At 44.4% G+C, this 21,059-nt stretch overlaps 1 protein-coding gene across 2 annotated transcripts in view; it reads right to left on the minus strand.

The window, feature by feature from the left end:
• LOC126281662 (1-phosphatidylinositol 4,5-bisphosphate phosphodiesterase-like) overlaps nucleotides 1–21,059 on the minus strand; it is a 465,757-nt gene that overhangs the window by 323,885 nt on the left and 120,813 nt on the right. The window lies entirely within an intron of this gene.

Raw genomic sequence — 21,059 nt, forward strand, 5'->3', positions numbered from 1 at the left:
TAAAAAAAATTAAATAAAATAAAATAAAAAAACCGTCGAGTCAGGCCAAATATGGAAGCCGCGTTACTCTCCAGTTCTGGCCCCTGCGTACTTTTTTATTGCTAAAGTTGAACCTGCCCCCCCCCCCTCCCCATTGAAACGACGAAGATTTGCAATGAAACACGAGAGTAAAGAACATTCGCTGTCGACCTTTCGCGCGATCCATTAAGAGACGTACCAATACTGTTTCCGGAAATGGAAACGGCGTTGGAAGTGATGTATCAGTTGTGAAGGAGGTTGTTCTGAAGGAGACCATACACAATAAATAAAAGGTAAGTCTAGAAAAATTTTGTGGACACAGTTTCGGAATTTTTTGAACCGGCCTCGTATGCATAGTTTGGAATGTCCTATGTACCGAAAACGAAGGCTAACCAGAAAGTAATAGACGTTTTGAAATAAAAAATTAACACTACGGAAAAACGACATTTCATCATATACATTTTAAATGTACACTCTTAAGCTATTTTTGTACACAATCGCCATTTAAACCGGGGCACCTGCCATACCGCGCCACAAGTTTTACAATACCGTCTGTCTAAAAATATTCCGCCGGCGATTGCAGTTTTTACTGGCATGCAGTCCGGCGTCAGCATCAAAGCGTTGTGTCGCGAGTCATACCTTTACTGCTGGAAAGAGGTGGTAGTCGTTCGGTGGTAAATCAGGGCTGTGTGGTGGATGATCAAACACTTAAATTCAAAACCCTGTAGGAGCGGAATTGGCCGTGTTTCGACGTGCGTTGTCGTGGGAAAAAAAAAGAAAACAAATTGCGCTAAGTATCCCCCAGCGCTTGTTTTGTGTCCCCTGCCCAAATTTTATCACCTTGTCAGTGCTTGACAATACCTCTCTGAGTTAATTGTTGTGCCACGTTCAAGGAAATCAGCGACAATCGCCCCTTAGAGATCCAGAACGCAGTAGTCACCCGGTCTTTCTTGCTGACAGCGTTTCAGACACTAACTTGGTTCTTTTTATTTCACAGTTGACTCGTTTCATCCAAGTCTTGTGACCAGTTATCATGCGATCAGTAAATAAGTTACCATTATTCTCATTATCTTCGAGGAAGATCAGTACTTATCCAGTCTGTGTTTTACTGGTCTTCCGTTAGGATTTTGGGAATCCACCAACACAAAATATGAGGTAACTAAGCTTCTCCGCCACAATTTCATGCACCAAACTCTGTGAAAATTGGATAAAATGTTGCGAAAGTTCCGAAATCCCGAAATGACGATTTTCACAAATGTCGTCTATTATCATGACCAGTTCGTCAGTCACAGGGATAGGCTTGTCACAGCAGTCGCCGCCGTGACCAATGGTACGGCTGTTTTTAAAATAAATGCACCATTGCCTCACTCGGTTTTCACTCAATACTCCTTTTCCGTGCGCATCACAAAGATCCCAATAAATTTCAGTTGAATTGGAATTTTCTGCCCATAACAACCCAACCCACAGAACGCACCTGACAAGTGACGGGATTTTCTGTTGCAGCGCACACGTCCAGCAGTGCACTTTGGAGACCGCTACTTAGAGCTGGAGGCCCCAGGACTCCGCGGCTCAATGGCCGTCCCGTGCCGAAACATGTTCCTTCCGACGCTTCACTGTGTTGTCTGCACTGCGAGTCGACCGCACGTCGGCATTCCGCTGCTGACGAGTCGGTCCGGTCCTGTATTTCTACATAATAAATGTGTTATTGACAAAGATGTTTCCTTGGCGCTCTCGAGCGTAATTAGGACCTCACCGCCGTATCCCGCTCGGATCTCTCCAGAGTCTGCGACTCGACCCTATATTTCTAAACTACGAGGGTTATTCAGAAAGTAACACGTTCTGGTCTATCGCGATGCTACAGCCGCCAGCTTGATACCATAACGTTCCTACACTCACAGTCAGTACGCATCCAGCAGTGGTAGGGTGTGGTCTTTGTCTCTGTTGCTTTGCGTTCTGTGGGAGTCTGAGGCGAGTTGCATGTTAAAAAAGAAGCTCGTATATGTTAGTTACTGCAAAGACTGATTATTTCACATGTCGCCCTCTGCTTGTCACACATCCGTGTAGTTGCCAAAGTTAAGTACTGTGTTTGATTAATTGTAACAAAATCCATTAATACGACTTGTTTGATTGTTTGTCTAGCGAACCGAGTATGCACGCTTCCTAGACACTACACAGTCTGTTAAACAAACAAGAACATATTGTCATTTTTTGTGCTCCGATATGAGCATTTTTCCGTTAGTTCTCTTCTTTTCCATGCTGCAGCAGGGCGGGTAATTCATATGAGAACAAATGCATTGGCCAGTAAAATGTAGACAGTTTACTTATGGACTGGTGACCTCAGAAGTTAAGTCCCATAGTGCTCAGAGCCATTTCAACCATTTGAAGTTTACTTATGTGAAACTGAAATATCGCAAAACTAATTTTACTACTTACAGCGGATTTTACGTGAAAAAAAAAAAAAAAAAAAAAAAAAAAGAATGAAAGAAAAATGTACGTGCTTCAGATACCACAACATGGGATTCCCAGATGATGACGTAGACACTTTATAGCATATTACTCTGTGCTACGTCACGTTATGAACTACGTTTTATCCTCAAGCCGGATTTTACGTGCGTATTTTGTGTGTACAAGTAGTATAAATTTGAATACCTGTATCTCGGAAACGGAGAAAGATATGAAGAAAATTTTCAAGGAAGTTCGAGATCAGGATCTTAAGAACATATCGTAAAAAGTTCAGCCGCTTGATGTGCACAGTCGTCTTGGAATCCTCGGCAGGGTTTGGGTCCGCAGGGGACAACTCTTCCTTGGGATTTTCCGAGGAACCGCCCATGAAGTAATGGTGCATCCGCAGGTCCCATCAAGCCATCACAGACCACATCAGATGCAAAAGGAACCAACCGATTTGCTCCATTTGCCTTCGCAAGAGGAAGCGCGAAATATTCATACTTTGCTCCTGTATTTTAGGATGATGACACTACAACGATCCATCTGTTGGGCGTATAAACGGTCCCTAGACCAACTGCTATCCAAAATATATCACCCCATCTTTTTATTGCCAATATAACCGTAGGTATGAGAACCGAAAAATCCAGTTTTTACACGTGGCGCTCTGGATCATATTGCCGGCCGGGGTGGCCGATCGGTTCTAGGAGCTACAGCCTGGAGCCGCGCGAACGCTACTGTCGCAGGTTCGAATCCCGCCTTGGGCATGGATGTGTGTGATGTCCTTAGCTTAGTTAGGTTTAAGTAGTTCTAAGTTATAGGGGATTGATGACCTCAGAAGTCAAGTCCCATAGTGTTCAGAACCATTCGAACCATCTGGAACACATTAGGTACGCACACTCCCGCTTCCATACCTATGAAGCAGAGCGACGCATATAAGAAAGAATGAACACAAACAACTGACATCTCGGATCTGAGGACGATGAAGTAGGACACGTGTGGTGAGTCTTTAACCTACCATTAGAGTTGTCTGTGCAGGTGGCCTTGCCTTACCGAGCTCAAAAGCTCAGGATTATGACAGCCTAATTACAAACCATGAATTATTCCAGTAGGCTAAATAAAGAGAGGTAAAAAAGTCTTGCGGCACTATTGGCTGGGATATCAAAAGGGTGGGTTCAGCCGCCTGTTGGAAAGGATGTTCTTCCTCCGGACACATTGGCCTCTTTCCTTATGGATATGTGAGAGTTGTGTTGTATGTTTATTTTTAGACCATAAGTGAGGGTAATGGATGCTTGTGTAATGTACTGTTATGTATGTGATGTGTGATGATGCTAATGAGAGAAGGGGGCGGGAGAAACACGGTGCCGGCACGTAGCCTGCTATTATAGAATAGCACGAAGGGCGCCGCCAGGTTTGAAGTCGCCATCCGCCCGACGGATCTCCATCAGCAGTGTCGCTTCATGAGGCACTGCAGAAAAGTTTTGAATTGAATCCATGGCACTGGAGCAAAGACTAATGACCAGGAGCTCTACGCCACCACCTTTTTCTTCTTGCAGACCAATACCGGCAGTGAAAATTTCATCCACCACCAGGATTCGAACCAGTTTACCTGCGAGTCCAGCGTCACTGCACAGGCTTGCATTAGGAACCTCGTGTACGCAGGCGGGTAACTTGGTAAGACGCAGGAAAGGTCTTTTTTTGTTCCAGGGAGCCTCGGGAAGCGTATAGTGTGTACGATGGCTACAGTACGGCGTACAAATAAGGGGCGTTCAAAAGGAAACAAGTTACAGGCATTATTACATAAACCAATACCTGTATGTTAGAAGTATTGACCCTGGCTGTTAATACACTTGTCCCACTGCGACACAAGGCGGTGAATGACTGTCTCATAAAATTCCCGGGGCTGAAATGTTAACCAGGTCCACAAGCACAGCTGGACGTCGCCGTCCGAGGTGAGTCGTTTGCCCCTCAGAGTCTTTTTAGGGACCAAAAATGGTGCAATCACAGGGAGAGAGGTCCGGACTGTATGGAGGGTAGCCGAGAACCTCCCACTTGAATTTCTGCAGGAGTGCCACGACTGTGTTGGCTTTATGAGGATTTGCATTGTCGTGGAGCAGAACGACCCAACGGGTGCCTTGTCGTTTTGATTTGATCGCTTGGCGAAGGGTGGTCAAGGATTGCGAGTAACTCCGAGCATTCACTGTTGTCACGGGCTGCAGGAAGTGATCAGAAGGGGGCCATCGTAGTCAAAGAAGAACGTCAGAATAACCTTTCCTGCACTTGTGTGGGTGGCCTTGGTATTTTTGGTCGTGGTGACCCTGGATGCTTCCACGGGAGACTTTGTCTGGAATGAACAATACAAATGTTGGCTTGGTTCCTGCTTTCATGCGGTATGACCTTCCCCAGTTGAACAGCTCTGTCAGGAGAGTCAATATGGAGCTAGATCAGCTGCTTCGGGCGGCTACTTTGTCAGGCATAGGTTTGGTTCCTGTTGATGGTGTTGGTAGGTGGGACTTCACAAGACATGGCGTGCATCTCAACAGGAAAGGGAAGGGTAAACTAGCTGGGATGATAGCAAAATCTTTAAGGAGGGGGGGGGGGGGGGGGGGAGGGAGGGCACTGAAACTAAATGGAGTACTTTTTTAGGCTAAGATAAGTGTCCAATCATCCTACATTGATTGAAATTAATCTTCATGAGAAGTTCAGACAGGTAGGTACAACAGATGCGAAAATTTCACAAGATTCTCATAACAGTACAGCGAAAAATAATGTTAGTATGTCACAAGATTCACATAAAAGCTCTGTGAAAAATAATGTTAATATATTGCATCAGAATAACAGGGAATTAAAAAACAAAGTAGATGAGCTTCTTGTTTGTTTAGAAGATGTAGAAACTGAGGGTGGAGTAGAAGTACTATGCCTGTCTGAACATCATATAGTCACAGGTATGGAAATGGTAAATGTAGCTGTATATAAGCTTTCAGCACATGTAAGTAGAGACACTGTGGTGAGAGGAGAATATGTCATATATTTTAAAATCAGTCATACTGCGAAAAATTTGGAAAGTAAAAAATTTTGCGTAGAGCAACATATAGAAGCATGTGCATGTGAGCTTAAGCTAAATAATGGCACTTTTATAATTGGAGCCGTGCATAGTTCCCCACTGAGAACTTTCCAACTGTTTTTGAAAAACTAGACCTAATTCGCAATTCGCAACAGACGTTTGTGCTCTCATAAAGTATAAAAGTCGTTATCGCAAATCTTTCACCTTTTTTTCGTGAATACTGTATTGGTCAGAGTGAACTGAAGGTGCTTTCTCCGTTAAGAAAATAATTTATGTTTGCGGAGCATAGATGTGTTACAGCTATTTGCATAATTGGTTACAACGTACGTTAGCCAGAGCGAATGCCAGGAGTGGACTTATTTCTTTTTTTTTGGGGTAACTGAAATGTAACTAAGTGCAATGGTAATGTAGTCCTCGAGAAGTTTATTTTATTTTTGTTTGAACCTCCGACGCAGCCAGACATTAGAGCGTGGGCGTACGGAGTTCATCATAAATGAACAGATATGTCCCGTAAAACATCTTGGTTTGTATACTGCTACAGAGCATAAATAGAAGTACGGTTATTTGTTATCTTCAAAAGAATGACTACATTCTTTCGTAAAGCCACTCCTTTTTATTTTCCTTCTGATAAATTCATTGTTTCAGTAGTCCGTTATAATTAGTAGCATTCAGTCGTAATTTTTGTTCAGCACACAACTCAATGTCGAACGCCGCAGTTATGTTGGTATACTTCTTAGCATTCTAACTCCATCAGCTAAGTGTTGCAACTTGATGATGAAAGCATTGTATTTCGAAGCGCATTGTTGAGTTATGTGTAGGACAAAAACTACGGCTGAATGCTACTAATTATCACATTAAAAACATAACAACCGTTACCGCTCATCCGTAATGGATAATATTAAATTCATTGTTTCGGTATTCGCATTTACGAAAACAGATAATGGTATCTATCTAGGAAGTTCCACAAAAAATACCGATTCCCCATAATTACTTTTTGCAGCTGTTAAATGACAATCTTGCGTGCTTAAATTAATTTCTAGAACTTAAAAATGTAGTTTATGACCACACACACACACACACACACACACGCACACACACACGCATACCCACAGGAGGTGACATAAGCTTCCATATACATAAAAACAAAGCAAAATGCGTTCGCATCCCACACGAGGCAAAGAAAGCTAGAGTAAACGAGAAAATATTGTTATGAGCAGCGCAGTGTGTTGAAAAACGGACGCCTGTGTATAGAACACTTGAGAATAATGTAAGCCACCAAAGAAACGTGACTGCTGAAATGTAATTTTAAACAGGAGAACTGTCTGTGATCTTGTTAAACCAACATGTTAAGTAAACCACAAATGTTACAGTGACCTTCGATGATACTTTTAAACGAAGCGAACGCGTTAAGTCTAAATATGATATTACGCATACGCAAAAAGGCAGTACGGCCATCATGTTATTTGTAGAAACCACAACTCGTCCGGAGATGACTCAGAAACACAATGGTCAACCAGTACAATTGTACATAGTTGCTATCTTACGTAATACGTTGCATATAGGTACTTATGTTGCCACTCACTGTCACAGAGACACGTAAGCAAACGGAACAATGCATTTTCTCAAGAGGATATTAAATGTTGAGTTTTCATGAAGATTATCGGGGCTAACACTCTGTCAATAGCATATCGTGTGCAAGATGACAAAAAGTGGCTCTGAGCACTATGGGACTTAACTTTTGAGGTCATCAGTCCCCTAGAACTTAGAACTACTTAAACCTGACCAACCTAAGGACATCACACACATTCCTGCACGAGGCAGGATTCGAACCTGCGACCGTACCGTTCGCGCGGTTCCAGACTGTAGCGCCTAGAACCGCACGACCACCCCGGCCGGCCCAAGATTACAGATAGCGGGTTTCGGGAATAATGTTGCAAATGGTTGTCAATTTCCCGCAGAATACACACAATAAACATTCAAAACTCAGGACATTCATTACCTGAAAAGAAAATAGCACCGACACTGAAGCTCCAATGAAACTAATATAGGCATGCGCATTCAAGTACAGAGATATGTAAATAGGCAGAATACGGCCCTGCGGTCGGCAACGCCTGTATAACAAGTGTCTGGCGCACTTGTTAGATCGCTTACTGCTGCTACAATGGCAGGTTATCAAGATTTAGGAGAGTTTGGAAGTGGTGTTATCGTTGGCGCACGAGCGACTAGACACCGCATGTCCGAGGTAGCAATGAAGCCGGAATTTTCCCATAGGACTATTTCACGAATGTACCGTGAATATCAGGAATCCAGTAAAACATCAACTCTCCGACATCGCCGTGGCCGAAAAAATATCCTGCAAGAACGGGACCAACGACGGCTGAAAAGAATCGTTCAACGTGACAGAAGTGCAGCCCCTCCGCAAATTGCTGCAGATTTCAATGCTGGGCCGAAGATACACTAGTGTACCCTTGATGACTGCACGACACAAAGCTTTACACCTCCCCTGGGCCCGTCAACACCAACATTGGACTGTTGAAGACTGGAAACATCTTGCCTGGTCGGACGAGTCTCGTTTCAACTTGTATCGGGCGGATGGACTTGTAGTGGTATGGAGATAACCTCATGAATCCATGGACCCTGTATGTCAGCAGGAGACTGTTCAAGCTAGTGGAGACTCTGTCATGGTGTGGGGCGTTAGCAGTTGGTGTGATATAGGATGCGACTAGATACGACTCTGACAAGTGACACGTACGTAAGCATCCTGTCTGATTACCTGCGCCTATTTACACTCCTGGAAATGGAAAAAAGAACACATTGACACCGGTGTGTCAGACCCACCATACTTGTTCCGGACACTGCGAGAGGGCTGTACAAGCAACGATCACACGCACGGCACAGCGGACACACCAGGAACCGCGGTGTTGGCCGTCGAATGGCGCTAGCTGCGCAGCATTTGTGTACCGCCGCCGTCAGTGTCAGCCAGTTTGCCGTGGCATACGGAGCTCCATCGCAGTCTTTAACACTGGTAGCATGCCGCGACAGCGTGGACGTGAACCGTATGTGCAGTTGACGGACTTCGAGCGAGGGCGTATAATGGGCATGCGGGAGGCCGGGTGCACGTACCACCGAATTGCTCAACACGTGGGGCGTGAGGTCTCCACAGTACATCGATGTTGTCGCCAGTGGTCGGCGGAAGGTGCACGTGCCCGTCGACCTGGGACCGGACTGCAGCGACGCACGGATGCACGCCAAGACCGTAGGATCCTACGCAGTGCCGTAGGGGACCGCACCGCCACTTCCCAGCAAATTAGGGACACTGTTGCTCCTGGGGTATCGGCGAGGACCATTTGCAACCTTCTCCCTGAAGTTGGGCTACGGTCCCGCACACCGTTAGGCCGTCTTCCGCTCATGCCCCAACTTCGTGCAGCCCGCCTCCAGTGGTGTCGCGACAGGCGTAAATGGAGGGACGAATGGAGACGTGTCGTCTTCAGCGATGAGAGTCGCTTCTGCCTTGGTGCCAATGATGGTCGTATGCGTGTTTGGCGCCGTGCAGGTGAGCGCCACAATCAGGACTGCATACGACCGAGGCACACAGGGCCAACACCCGGCATCATGGTGTGGGGAGCGATCTCCTACACTGGCCGTACACCTCTGGTGATCGTCGAGGGGACACTGAATAGTGCACGGTACATCCAAACCATCATCGAACCCATCGTTCTACCATTCCTAGACCGGCAAGGGAACTTGCTGTTCCAACAGGACAATGCACGTCCGCATGTATCCCGTGCCACCCAACGTGCTCTACAAGGTGTAAGTCAACTACCCTGGTCAGCAAGATCTCCGGATCTGTCCCCCATTGAGCATGTTTGGGACTGGATGAAGCGTCGTCTCACGCGGTCTGCACGTCCAGCACGAACGCTGGTCCAACTGAGGCGCCAGGTGGAAATGCCATGGCAAGCCGTTCCACAGGACTACATCCAGCATCTCTACGATCGTCTCCATGGGAGAATAGCAGCCTGCATTGCTGCGAAAGGTGGATATACACTGTACTAGTGCCGACATTGTGCATGCTCTGTTGCCTGTGTCTATGTGCCTGTGGTTCTGTCAGTGTGATTATGTGATGTATCTGACCCCAGGAATGTGTCAATAAAGTTTCCCCTTCCTGGGACAATGAATTCACGGTGTTCTTATTTCAATTTCCAGGAGTGTATGTCCATTGTACATGCGACGGATTTGGGCAATTCCATCAGGGTAATGTGACATCCCACACGCCCAAAATTGCTACAGAGTAGTTCTAGTAACATTCTTCTGAGTTTAAACACTTCCGGTAGCTAGCAGACTCCCCAGAGATGAACATTATTGAGCATATCTGGGATGCCTTCCAGCGTGCTGTTCAGATGAGATCTCCGCCCCCTCGTGCTCTTACTGATTTATGGGCAGCCCTGCAGGAATCATGATGTCAGTTCCCTCCAGCACTACTTCAGACATTAGTCGAGTGCGCGACACGTCGTGTTGCGGCACGTCTGCGTGCTGGCGGGGGTCCTGCACGGTATTAGGCAGATGAACTAGTCTCTTTAGCTGTTCAGTGTATTGTGCCATCTTCAGGTCCCCAGAGCAACGTGTAGATAGATTCCAACCTCAGTTTCGGTCAAAATAGGTGAAAGCATTCAAAGACTGGGATCTGTAGATTTCTACTTGACACAATGATCACCTCAACCATCATCTGCCGACCAAACTGGAAATTACACCCAGAATGATATTTTCACTCTGCAGCGGAGTGTGCGCTGATATGAAACTTCCTGGCAGATTAAAACTGTGTGCCCGACCGAGACTCGAACTCGTTTCAACGTGGCACTTGTCCTCGGATTGCAGGCGCAGAGACGAATGGGTTACGATGTGCTTGGTGCACAATAGGGCGATACATGCCTGTGATGGTCAGATGTGGTTCACCGGGACGTTGACGAGTAATGCTTGCTCTCACAGTCCCAGGCAGTCCATCGTTCGGGCCAGTGTTGCACACGAATGCCCCACAAATCTGAATTTGCACTATTAGACCAGCCGACCAAATGGAGGCCGAATATGGGGCCCATTTCAAAATCTGTCAGATGCTGATAACGCCGTCTCAGACGAGTAGGCGGCGCTTCCGTGTCCTCCTCAATGATCACTCAACATCTAACACTGTTTACACCCCTAGAGACGCTACTAGGCTTGGTAACAACACTAAACATGAACAACACTAATGTACTCTAGTGGTCGTTCTACTTGTCACACAGAAATGCAATTCTCAGCATTTGCACACCCACCGTTGCTATGAAATTCGTGGTTTATGCGAAGAAAGAAATTATCCTAGTTATGTTGGTGTCTTCTAATGATGTCATGATTCTGTTGTCACCCGACATTGTGTGTAGTATGTTCTGTGATAGTGTGTTGTGTGATTGGCGCCGGGAAGTGAATTTATAGTGTAACACTAGCTTTTTATATTATAAAATTACTTCTTCGGAAGAATGTGCAAACAAAAGAGTATTGTACAGTAGAGGTACACTGAATGAGTTGGGCGAATAGAACACGTTTGTCGTCTTCGAACAAGATACATAGCGCAAACCGTTGACATTTGCACTGTTGTGAAGTTATTTCCAGTGTAAAACAGACGCCGACATAAAATTGGGGTAAAAATGTTTCCGATCGAAATCTAGAATCGGTATCCTAGTTCGGCAAAATCGTCGTAAACATTGAGGAAGATCACCGACACACCATGTTGAAGCTATCAGTTTGTAAAAACACCGTGTCCTGCTGCGCGTAGAGCTCCGTAACTGCGTGCTACACATCCTCGCCCGACAGGAGGCGGCGACCCTTTAAGGCCTTTTTTTTTTTTTTTTTTTTAGGGACCGAAGGCGTGATAATCGCACGGGAAGAGATGAGGACCATGGAGCGGGTGCTCTATTGTCTACCACATTAAGTAGCGTACTTTTCTGTGTTATGACATCTGCGTCGTGGTGGAAACGACAGGTTACTTACATTCAATAATCAGTGTACCCCGGTAATCAAAGAAGAGGGTGAGAATCATCTTTCCAACAGGTGGCTGGTTCTGGAACTTGTTAAAACGAAGGGGCGATGGATGGCTCCATTGCATTGGCGATGTTTTCGACCCTGGTTCCGAATGATGTCAATAGATTTCATCGCCTGTTGCCTTCAACACCGAAACGCATCAGATGCTTCAGGCAAACAGCCATCCGGTTTCCTTTTTGTTCGGCATTCAACACTTAACACTGGCCGCAGATCTTACAGCCTTTCTCCTGCCGGATAATGTGTTGCACGACCATTCAAGATTTTGTCAACCACCCGTTTGTTGTCCGTTATGGATGAGGAGCTGGCCTCACACAATGGCCAGCGCCTTGTGCCAAACCGCGACCAGAATGGAGCTTGGTGCACCATCCCACGTCGGTGGTTTTCAATGGACATGCTGCCCCATAAACGTTCTTCATTCTTTAATCGGTGTCTACCGGTGTTTGTTCTTTGACGGCCAAGAACATGTGAATAACAGCACGTTGGTTCTGTTTCGAGCCGGCCAAAATGGCCGTGCGGTTCTGGCGCTGCAGTCTGGAGCCGCGAGACCGCTACGGTCGCAGGTTCGATTCCTGTCTCGGGCATGGATGTGTGTGATGTCTTTGGGTTAGTTAGGTTTAACCAGTTCTAAGTTCTAGGGGACTAATGACCTCAGAAGTTGAGTCCCATAGTGCTCAGAGCCATTTGAACCATTTTTTTCTGTTTCGACGCATTTGATAAAAACGTCTCCACAGTTTCGTTTCGGCATTTTCCGCACGTGTGTCGGTAAGCCACGAATGCCACAGTACTCCCTTGCCTACATGTCGGTGCTCATACACCCGAATCGGACTCGCGCTAGTTGCGTATACGCTGCAGCACCGCCCTCGAACGGAAACTTTTCGATTGTCCCTTGTAAGAGTATCTGACGAGCCACCGGAGCCCCCGTGTCCCATATACCACAGCACTCACGAAGTATCGCACAAAGAGCTCCAGAATTTGGGTTCATCTTGTGTACACAATAAGGCCCAACAAATGTTTGCAATTTGTATGTGATACATCAATTCCAATGTATTTTTGGTATTTGAATCAAATGTAGTATCAGCAACGTGGTATCACGCGAGGGTTTCGAGGCACCAGTCAGAAAAATAACATGTATTTTGTTAGAGGAACAGCCGAGACATAAAAAACCACTAAATTGTCACGGAGTAGCCTATGAGACAAATTTATACTCGAGGAAAGGAAAACATTAACGACGAACGATTAGTTGTGCCAAGCAAAGTCATGCTGCCTCCACTTCGTATTAAGTTAGGTATGGTGAAGAATTTTGCAGAGGCTCTTTATAAACAGGAGTAATCATTTACAGTTCTGCCTATGATCAGTGAGTCCAAGTTGAAAGAAGGCGTGTTTATCAGACCACAAATAATAAACTAGTTGATTGATAAGACTTTTGATTCTATAATCACAAAAGTCGAATTATATGCTTGAATTTATTTCAAAGGAATTATTCGCGGTTTTTTGGGCAGCAGTAGAGAAGAAATTATATTTCTATCGGACCAAACTATTGGATAAGTACAGGAAATTGGGTAAGCTGTCATTAGGAACACATGTTTTAGGTTCATACTTCGATTTTTTTCAGAGTGAAAGTTGCTTGTTGTTAGCAATAACAGTTTGATAGATTCCAACAAGACATTTTACTCATGGAAGATCGCTATCAAGGACGCTGGAACGATGCAAGGAAGAGCCATTCGTTTTTGTTTACAGGAACAGATGTGACTTGTCACAAAAGGATACCATTGTTATCCCAGTTATCCAAAGAAACTGACATTATATTTCGTGAAACATTAACACCCCTAATTATGATTGCTAGGGGTTGATGGCATATGTTATTTCTTGTATAACATGATATTTTGTATGTTTCATGTACAGGCTGTTTCAAAAATGACCGGTGTATTTGAAACGGCAATAAAAACTAAACGAGCAGCGATAGAAATACACCGTTTGTTGCAATATGCTTGGGACAACAGTACATTTTCAGGCGGACAAACTTTCGAAATTACAGTAGTTACAATTTTCAATAAGAGATGGCGCTGCAAGTGATGTGAAAGATATAGAAGACAACGCAATCTGTGGGTACGCCATTCTCTACGTCGTCTTTCTGCTGTAAGCGTGTGCTGTTCACAACGTGCAAGTGTGCTGTGAACAACATGGTTTATTCCTTAGAACAGAGGATTTTTCTGGTGTTGGAATTCCACCGCCTAGAACACAGTGTTGTTGCAACAAGACGAAGTTTTCAACGGAGGTTTAATGTAACCAAAGGACCGAAAAGCGATACAATAAAGGATCTGTTTGAAAAATTTCAACGGACTGGGAACGTGACGGATGAACATGCTGGAAAGTAGGGCGACTGCGTACGGCAACCACAGAGGGCAACGCGCAGCTAGTGCAGCAGATGGTCCAACAGCGGCCTCGGGTTTCCGTTCGCCGAGTTGCACCTGCGGTCCAGATGACGCCAACGTCCACGTATCGTCTCATGTGCCAGAGTTTACACCTCTATCCATACAAAATTCAAACACGGCAACTCCTCAGCGCCGCTACCATTGCTGCACGAGAGACATTCGCTAACGATATAGTGCACAGGATTGATGACGGCGATATGCATGTGGGCAGCATTTGGTTTACTGACGAAGCTTGTTTTTACCTGGACGACTTCGTCAATAAACAGAACTGGCGCATATGGGGAACCGAAAAGCCCCATGTTGTAGTCCCATCGTCCCTGCATCCTCAAAAAGTACTGGTCTGGGCCGCCATTTCTTCCAAAGGAATCATTGGTCCATTTTTCAGATCCGAAACGATTACTGCATCTCGCTATCTGGACGTTCTTCGCGAATTTGTGGCGGTACAAACTGCCTTAGACGACACTGCGAACACCTCGTGGTTTATGCAAGATGTCGCCCGGCCACATCGCACGGCCGACGTCTTTAATTTCCTGAATGAATATTTCGATGATCGTGTGATCGCTTTGGGCTATCCGAAACATACAGGAGGCGGCGTGCATTGGCCTCCCTATTCGCCAGACATGAACCCCTGTGACTTCTTTCTGTGGGGACACTTGAAAGACCAGGTGTACCGCCAGAATCCAGAAACAATTGAACAGCTGAAGCAGTACATCTCATCTGCATGTGAAGCCATTCCGCCAGACACGTTGTCAAAGGTTTCGGGTAATTTCATTCAGAGACTACGCCATATTATTGCTACGCATGGTGGATATGTGGAAAATATCGTACTATAGTGTTTCCCAGACCGCAGCACCATCTGTTGTTGACAATTGTAACTACTGTAATTTCGAAAGTTTGTCTGCCTGAAAATGTACTGTTGTCCCAAGCATATTGCAACAAACGGTGTATTTCTATCGCTGCTCGTTTAGTTTGTATTGCCGTTTCAAATATACCGGTCATTTTTGAAACACCCTGTAAGTATTTCAGTAATTTTAGGGCTATGTGTAAGAGTTTATCGTTCTTTTGTATCTCCTAAATGTGAAGTGATGGATAAAAATGTGCTCTAATTAAAAAGGATGTCAGACATGCATGCACTCTTCCCCACTACTGTTCAGTCTAAACATTGAAGAAGCAATGACGGGAAAAAAGATGGTTCAGGAGTGAGATTAAAACTGTGTGTGAAAGAATATTAATAATGTCCTTTGATAACATTGCTATTGTTTGTTGAAGCGAGAAGTAATTACAGGACATATTGAACGCAATGAACAGTGTACTGAATACAGAATATGTAGTAAGGATAGACTGAAGAAAGACGAAAGCAACGAGCAGTAGCAGAAATGAGGATAGTGATAAACTTAATATCAAAATTGTGGACCACGAAGCACCCGAAGTGAAGGAATTCTGCTGCCTTGGAAACAACAGACCGCACGACAGACAAAGTGGACATAAAAAGAAAACTAGAACACGAGTTCCTGGTCTAAAAAAGTCTACTATTATCAAACATTTGCCTTAATTTGAGGAAGAAATGTCTGAAAATTTACATTTGGAGCGCAGCCTAGACTGGAAGTAAATCATGCACTGTAGGAAAATAGGAAAAGAGGAGAGTCGAAACGTTTGAGACAGAGCGATGTCGAAAATTACAAGTAGACGAAGCAATAAAGTAAGAAATGAGGAGGTTCTCTAGAGAATGGGAGAGAAATAAATAGAAAATACTGACGAGGTAGGGTGGCAGGATGATAGGCTCTGAGCACTATGGGACTCAACTGCTGTGGTCATTAGTCCCCTAGAACTTAGAACTACTTAAACCTAACTAACCTACGGACATCACACACATCCATGCCCGAGGCAGGATTCGAACCTGCGACCGTAGCAGTCGCGCGGTTCCGGACTGCGCGCCTAGAACCGCTAGACCACCGCGGCCGGCAGGATGATAGGATGCGTATTGAAATTACTTCCATGGTTCCATATGGAGCTGTAGATGGTAAAAGCTGTTGGGGGAGAGATGTTAGAATAAATCCACGAAATAAGGGTGACTCTGAGATGAAGAGGTTGCCACAAGACAAGAATGCGTGGCGGGCCACATTAACAGGTCAGAAGATTGATGACCCGAAAAAAAGAAAGAAAATCCGGTTGCAGCTTTGAATTCTGCATCTCAAAATTACGTAACTCCACCAACTCAGAAACAAATGCAGAAAAATATTTCAATTTGTTGGCCTGAATAGTTACTGTTGACAAAGTGGTATTACGATTGATTACGACTGATTCACAGGAAGGGTCACTGTGCTTGCTGCAGTTGGATAGACATTCATATATACCTAGATCTACATCACCCAATGGTGTGTGGTGGAGGGTACTTTTGTACCACCAACTGAGCCCTTCAACCCTGTTCCACTCGTGAATAGCGCTTGGGAAGATGATTGTCTGTAAGTCTCTGTATTGGCTGTAATTTCTCAAGTTTTCTCCTTGTGGTCATGACGCGAGACGTATGTGAGAGGCAGTAATATGTTGCCTGACTTTCCGGAAAGTCCTCTCTAGAAGTTTCACTAGTAAATATCTCCGTGATGCACAACGCCTCTCTTGCAACATCTGCCTACAGAGTTTGTTGAGCATCTCTGTAATGCTATCGCACCGGCTAAACGATCCCGTGACGAAACGCGCCGCTCTTCGTTTGATCTTCTCTATCTCTTCAATCAGTCCTACCCGGTACGGATCGTAAAAAGATGAAAAGAGCCTTATAAGCCACTTCCTTCGTGGCAGAGTCACACTTCCTAAAATTCTTCCTATGAATCTGAGTATGGAATCTACTATTCCCACTATTTGTTTTACGTGGTCATTCCACATAAGGTTCATCTGGAGAGTTACTCCTAGATATTTTACGCAGATACTGTTTCCAAGTCTCTATCAATAGTGTCGCAGTACAGCAGCAGGTTTCTTTTTTCGTGACATTTTATCTATAAGGGCGATGACGTGGGGGAGGGAGCGGCGCGACATAGGACATTTGCCTCTTCCTGGAGTCAGGATACAGCTTCTTCTTTATTACTTCATGAACTTCCAGCAACGGTTTCTTACCATGAACTGAGACCTTCTCAAAAAGCCGGCCGCCGTGACCGAGCGGCTCTAGGCGCTTCAGTCCGGAACTGTGCGACTGCTACGGTCGCAGGTTGGAATCCTGCCTCGGTCATGGATGTATGTGATGTCCTTAGGTTAGTTAGGGTTAATTAGTTCTACGTTCTAGTGGACTGATGACCTCAGATGTTACGTCCCGTAGTGCTCAGAGCCATTTGAACCATTCGAACCTTCTCAAAAACCCAGCGCCAGGTGCAGTCCAGTTGGTGCAGCTGTACGATAACGTGACAAAGTTCAGACGAGAACTGTATTGTTTCAACTGTCGAAGGTGAGTTATACCGGCCAATTTGACGGTGACTTTGGGATATTTTCCACGTTGCATTAGTAGTATACCGACTGTAAGCTGCACTGTACCTTATTACCTCAAAAATACAGCTTTCAAAACATTTTTTGCTCAATTTCAGCAGCGACAGTCAACATTAAGAAATAGAAAGCATGAAAGCAGTTGAATAAAACTATTAACGTCATCAGATATGAAGTTATATGTGAAGATATGCACAGTTGAATAAGCCTTTCATACAGTTTATTTCCAGTTTATCCACTTCCAGGAGTATTAATTTGCCAAATTCCGTCTGTTATTTTTATTGATGTACAACAGTATTTGTTCATTTGTTCTGCTTTTCTTCTAGAGGAGATTTTTAATTTTCAGTTTCCACTTACACTGCAGGAACTTTAATAAAGTTCTTGTGAATATTTTTCAGCTTCATTTTATGACTCACTGGAGACCCTGGAACTGTACGAAGATGAAGTTTCAGATCGTTGGATCGAAAAGGTGCCATACATATTCATATTATAACACAAATACTTCGCATACGCTATTGAATTATAGTTCCTTTATGAAAGCAGTCTCTTTTAAAATACCACTTGGATAGCTACCCGCCGTTTGAAGTAATAAGAGCTTTGTGTACTTCTTATCTTATTGGGGACGCGAAGTTTTCAAACACACCGACTCAGTTATATCAAAATTTTTTTGTAAAATTTCTGTGGACGCCTCTGTGCAGACCTATGACATTGCTCGTTTTCTTCCCAAAAGCTGGACAATGCATTTGCTCTATCTGAGGTCAGAATCAAGTAGGTCGTTTCCTTTGGGTCCATTCTCATGAAAGACCCGACAACAGCCGTAGTAAACCGACTCCTTACGGAAGTCTCGCGATTATAGCAAGGCTTTCCCTAAGGAAGGAAGTTTGTGGTTTAACTTCCTGTTTACGACGTTTATTACAGTTCAGTACGAGCTGGGATTGAAAAATTTGGGGCAGGAAATCGTCAGTGACCTTTCCCAAATAGGTCTTCACATAAGAGGCTGTGACAGCTAACGCAACGTGGAGGTGGTCGAATTTTGTGACGTCCAGCGCGGAATTTCACGTAGCGGGGATCTCCCTTGCGTGAAAAACAGAATCGGACACGACGGATTTTTGCAATGGGGAGAGGAACATGGTTAATAAGATGCAACACCACTTCCCACATCACAGGCAGAACTCAGGGTGACGACATACTTCATTATATCGTTTGTAGATGAAGCCCTTATTTGGTGGTTTTTATACCACAACTTACGTGCTATGAGTATATACTGTTTCGAACCACCGACACATTCAGGATCACTCGAAAATGCTTCGTATTTTGTGGGATTTGTTATAATAAAATGCTAGAAAGGCATATCGTTGTTTAATGGTTTCTTACTTTGTGGTAAGGCCTTATGGAACGAAACTGCTGCGGTCATCGGTCCCTAATCTTACACACTAGTTAATCTAACATAAGCTAAATTAAGCTAAGGACGACACACACACCCATGCCCGAGGGAGGACTCGAACCTCCGAAGACGGGGGGGGGGGGGGGGGGCGGAGGGGCGGGAGGGGACCACGCGGACCGTGACAAGACGCCTGGGTCACACACAGCAAATATTTTTTTACTCACCTTGTTGTAATGTTCTTATTAATTTAATAGTAAGTACTGTAACACTCGATGTCGTGTGGAAATGAAAGCGCCCTCCGTTCAGGAGAGAGTTTGTTCGAGCTCGTGAACGCGTCGCGGATGTGTACGAATGAATTGCAAAATAGCTGCAAGGTCACTGGCTGATCACTCGCAATTCTGTGCAGTGCGTATTATAGACAGAACAACATGGCTAGCGTGTGGACGAGGGATCAAATGTTCAATTTAACGGACGAAGTGAAAAAGGAGCTGTTTTTGTATAATAATGTTAACAGCAATAATTACAGCAATTCCCGCGCATTTGGGAAGTAAACTGCGTGTAGCCACAATGACTCAAAAAAACTAAGCAAATTTTTAAATACGCATTACAATTTGATGTTCGCCGTCTTCTTCGCGATTTTCTGCCCTCATCTTCGACGATTGCTTACGGAGATGATGTAGCTATGCTAGGGATCCTTAGTTCTGGTTCGGGGAAAGTCGACAGAAGTCGGTCGACGAGTGTTTTGTGTGTGGCCGCTGTTAACAATGGCAGTGAGTGTACACTAGCCATTACGAAGTGACTCTCGTGCCGTGGCGTTCCGCGCCAAGGCCACCTAGTATGCCTGAGAGGTTTGTGGCGTCACAGGTATTGCCTGAGGCTAGCTGAATCGTGTGCGTTCTTTACATTCGTGGCGGAAATCTCGTCCGTACGGTTGTCCTACATGCAACCGAGTATTATATTCAAAATGACTCGCGAGTGTTGTAATCCTAATTGTACAGAAAATTATGATAATAATTATGATAAAATAATAATAAAAATTATGATGATAATTAAATTTTAGCCGTTCCAGTCGGATGAAAATTTAAGGCGACCGTTCACAGAAGAGACTGGATTCCCAAGAAACAGTCAGCCGCAACTATCTACACATTTATCATACTTAACACATCGTTAATTTTTTCTAATAACGTAATTGCAACAAACTGGAAACACTGATAATTAACTTCAACAAATAATTATGCAACCTCTCCCTGCGCATTTCTCTTGAGTCATTGTTCAGTTTGCAACAAACCTTTAACACTAAGATGTATGCTTCATAACTGAAACATTCTTTAACCCTTTCATGACCGAATTATTTTTTGCTCAGTTTTTTAAATTTTTGTTTTCTATTTTGCTTAAGGAATAGCGTCTAAAGTGAAATGTATAAAAATGTGTGATTTCTACGACCAGTTCTTTCAATATTTTAAGTGGGACTTACATTTCCCATTGGTCATTAGGTGGGAGTATTGCATAGGTCTGAATAAAAACATGGCATAAGAGAGAATTTCATCTCCAACTTTTACAAAAAAAAAAAAGAATTAACTTCTGTGACCAGTTTATAAAAATACAACGCTTATATTGCAAATGATGTTTGATTTGATTTTTCCAATGCCGATATCAGGAACATATACTCTCTATGGAGTTTTTCGAAGCAGGGATGTGTACATAGAGGAACTTTGCAGTATATGCACATCATGTTGGTTCGTACTTCCTTCTCCTATGTGCTGCAAAACCTGCAGCGTTCCCTCGTGTCCTTTACTGGGAAACGTTTTCCAGCTTGAAGGCGAACTTGGTCTGGGATACTCTTGACGCCCGGCTTCTTTCTTCTTAAAAAATTTGGTGATTTCATGACCTGCTGTTAGTTGTCTGATAAGCGAAAGGCGAAAGGATAACTGGTTATGTCCTCCTCCATGCTTACAGCTCCACATTATGAAACTTTTAACAATTGCCAGGTCAATTACAAAAAAGGAAGGACGATGCCACCACTTTAGAGATCGCCTTCCAATTGCATATCTGTCACGCATCTGATCAAAGCAATCCACACCTCCCATAAATGAATTATACTCTGCAACTGCTTTAGGACAGAAGACCTCTGATGAAGTACCATCTCTGTTTTTCCTGTTGACAAAGGTTACATCTTTTGGGCTAT

The sequence above is a fragment of the Schistocerca gregaria genome, chromosome 7 (genome assembly GCF_023897955.1).
Source record: "Schistocerca gregaria isolate iqSchGreg1 chromosome 7, iqSchGreg1.2, whole genome shotgun sequence".
Lineage (NCBI taxonomy): Eukaryota > Metazoa > Arthropoda > Insecta > Orthoptera > Acrididae > Schistocerca > Schistocerca gregaria.